We start from the raw sequence: 3810 nt of genomic DNA, 5'->3' as shown, positions 1-3810 counted from the left end.
CACTCAAGAGCACTTGTTAGATAACAATGAGATCAGAATTACATTTAAAATATAATTAATATGTTTGTTATCTTTAAAACATCAAATTGAGATTTTGCATTTTGCCTCAACACTAACATGTCTGAGTATAATGTATAAAACATACAGTCATCCCAAAATATAACCTAGGCCCTAAGCCTACCAAAATGTAGCCTAACAAGCGCTACTCTCTACACTCCGGGATAGTCCACGAAGTCCTCGCCGTCCACACGACCTACGGTCTCAGATGGCGCTCCATCGTCTGGGGGTGGGAGGAGCCCGCGATATGGCATGCAAAATAAGGGTCACCAACTGGAAACAAGTAATAAAATACCGAATACACATACCAGAATAGAAAGCGGTAAACACTTATCACATCCTCACACCAAGAAGAATAAATAAAGTGCACACATACCCTAATGCAAGACCTCTAATGAATGGTTGTGGCACAATCACCCAGATCGAATGCCACATGCATGAATTCCGGAAAAAGGTGGATTACACCCGACACAATCACCCAGATCAAATGCCAACTCAATTGGTGGATACTCCGGAGTACAATCACCCAGATCAAATACCGGCTCCATTAACGGCGGTACAATCACCCAGATCAAATACCGTCTCCGTTAAAGGCGGAAGTATCACCCGGTACAATCACCCAGATCAAATACCGACAATGTTTGCATGAGCATACGTCCCTACATATACTAATGCAACAAACATACACATATTCATAACCACATGTCAACACATATATTTCCCACATATACGTAAGACAAATAACATCGAAAACAACCAAGCACACAAGCATGGAACCACAACAAGCATAACCACAAGCATACCCTAATGCTATTGACGGAAATAAAAAGGTGCCCTTACCTTGGCGAAGCTTCCAATTACAAACGATTCCGAGTTATGCAACAATTCGTGCGCCCTAAAATAGTGGAGCGTACAATCCATAAGTCACGCCCAAAGTATTATAATGAAACTAAACCTATCAACAAAGGTCTAGATGCATCTAAGGCACTTCCTAACACTCTCGGATATTATATTCGAGTCCTCCCCATGGTGATTAAAAATTCCCGAAGTTAAATACACTATTTTTCACAAAACAAACACATTTTCGTTTTCAAAGCATACCATTGCTCTCTATGGTTTTAAACTTCAAAGGACACTTTCACACACTACCAAAACACTTGAAAACAACCTAAAAATTTTATGAAAATGTCTCGACAAAATAATCGAGTTTTTCTTGCGTTGCAAGTTTCAAGTTTTTCTTTCCAAATACAATCCTATAATCTTACTTTTACACACCTAAGATCATTCATCAAAAACATGATCATTTTTTCAACATTGTGGACTTAGAAAAATTTTGGAAATCCTCCCATTTTTTTCCTTTTAGGGGCTGCCCCCAAAAACCAAAATCACACTTCCGCTCAAAATTTTTCGCTTCCGAGAGCTTGGTAATATCCCATAATACCCCCGAGTCACTAATCCAAGCACCCAAAAATTTTTCGGGCAAAGCCTCTAATTACGACATTTTCAATTTTTGGTTCTTTGAGACACAACCCACACCAAAACCATTTTTACCCCATTTTTACCCAAATCTTTTTGCATGGTAATTCGCCCTAGACCACAATCGTGCCTCCCCCAAAGCCTTAACAATTTTTGAAAACTCCTCCTCACTTTTCAAAATTTTCCTCATGGCAAAAGTTTTGAAAACTAGGCCAACACTCAAATTTTTTTACAATGCCACATCCTAGCAATCCTCTATTAGTTCACAAAGCCATTACATTGATCAATTGAACCACTTAGCATCAAAACAAAAGTTTCTAAGAAAATATGTTCATTATGCCTCAAGAACACACACCAAAAAATTATTTTTCTTGTATCACCAAACCAAGACCATAATCCAATATCCATTTTGCCACAAAGCTCAAATACAACCTCAAAAATAAAAGCACAACAAAATTTCACAAAGTTATGACCATTTCAAAATTATTTCTTCAAAACCTAACAAAATTTTGTGAAACTTTCAATCACCATGAGAATCCAAACTTTCCAAGCTTAAACAAGCTTATATACTAATCCTAAACACTTCCCTAAAACCACAATCAACCAAAACTAACATCCTAGAAAATTCTCAAGAATCAGGCTCAACAACAATTTCTAAAACTAGGAGAATTAGAGCAACAAAGGTAAGGAATTGGTTAGTTACCTTATGAGTAGTGATATCCTTGCAAGTTCCTTGATCCAACAAGACAATTCCTAGCTTGAATGGGTGAGAAATGAAAAATCAATGAAGCTTTGTGTGAGAGGGAGAGAAGGACGGTTTGTGAGAGAAGAGAAGGAGAGGTTTCACAATTTTTTTCTAAGTCCCAAAAGTCTACCAAACAAAACCTATGACAAGTGGTCTTGCTCCACCATGACCACTTGATCAAAAGAACTTTCCCTTGACCAATCCTAGCCCTCCAATTCCCTTACACAAATATCTAGATATTTCTAACACGCCCCACAACCTTCGCGCGCCGCGACGAACAAAATTCGTAAAAACAGAAAACTTACAGAACGAACGTCCGTCTCAAAATATTTCCAAAACTTATCGCCGAATCTTTTTTTCGCGACTGTAATTTTCTTCCACGCTCTCGAAAATTAATCTCAGGACATATCCTAACTCGCGCAGATATATAAACCTTCTATCTAAAATTTTACTGAATTCCGAAACCGTAAAATTTTACGTCAGCGGGTAAAATATTGCCTGTTTTCTCGAAAACTAGAACAACTCGAAAAATGGATCTCTAAAGTCGCAGGAACAACCTCATCCATAAAATAAGACTAATGAAACCAACCTCATGCTATTCCGACACTCGAGCGCGAAACAAGCACGATTTCTGCGAATCCGCCTCTTACGGAAACGATCATAACTTGAGTTCCGATTGTCCAATTGAGACGCACCAATAATCGTTGGAAAGCTAACGACGAGATCTACAACTTTCATGTTGACCATAAAAACCAAATCAAAACGCAAAGGGGGAAAAAGGCACGTATACGTTCAGACTTCACACAAAACAGTTTTTCTACACTTGTTTTCAACGCAACGTGCTTACGAATTTGAAAAACGACTCAATTGACTTCAACCAAACATTCATTTTATTCCAAATACAACGAACACTTAATATCCTTAATGTACAATGAAATTATGGGTCTTACATAAGGAAGAGAAGAGGAGCTAGGGCATAGAGAAAGGAAGGGATTCAAGAGCAATCTTCGAGTTTTTCTTCGAATCCAGGTATGAGAGTAGATCCATGATCCTTGAGTGATCCATTTGTATGAAACGAATTTGGGAAGTTTTAAATGGGAATTTGTAGATCTTTTGGCTAAGAACTTTATGTTATGAGTTTAGATCTAAATATGTCAAAAACCATGAAATAAGTGATTACTTGTGTTGATAAGTTGCTTTTAAGTGTTTTTGAGCATGTATAATCATAATCTATGCTTGGTATGTTTTCTGGAAGTCATATAAGTGATTTTGGGACGAAATAAGTGATTTTTAGTGTAAAATCGCGTTTTGACAGCTTTTGCACCCGAAACCTATTTTACCTAGTTTTTCGCGTAGATTCCGATTCCAGAGTTTGTTTTGTGAGATAATGCATGATTAATACAATTAGCTTATATTTTTGGTATTGTGTTAAAATGCAAGTGAATACATTGTATGTAATAAACGAAGTATGTTGATGGTATGATTTAATTGTGTTCTTATGCAATTATTTGTTGATGTTGTGTGATGATTAT

At 37.1% G+C, this 3810-nt stretch overlaps 1 long non-coding RNA gene across 2 annotated transcripts; it reads right to left on the bottom strand.

Annotated features, from left to right (window-relative positions):
• Nucleotides 1–225: 225 nt before the first annotated feature.
• On the bottom strand, nt 226–2420 carry LOC123882858. Of its 2 annotated transcripts, none has more exons than XR_006800008.1 (3): nt 2237–2419; nt 898–952; nt 226–280 (listed from the first exon to the last, which is right to left on the bottom strand). It is a non-coding gene; the product is annotated as an uncharacterized LOC123882858 (long non-coding RNA). The 2 variants fall into 2 exon arrangements; XR_006800009.1 differs by lacking the exon at nt 226–280 and adding an exon at nt 288–330 and having other exon boundaries at nt 2237–2420.
• Nucleotides 2421–3810: the final 1390 nt, after the last annotated feature.

Source organism: Trifolium pratense, linkage group LG5 (genome assembly GCF_020283565.1).
Source record: "Trifolium pratense cultivar HEN17-A07 linkage group LG5, ARS_RC_1.1, whole genome shotgun sequence".
NCBI lineage: Eukaryota > Viridiplantae > Streptophyta > Magnoliopsida > Fabales > Fabaceae > Trifolium > Trifolium pratense.
Note: the sequence above shows the minus strand (reverse complement) of the source record. Positions and strands in the feature narration are given on the sequence as shown.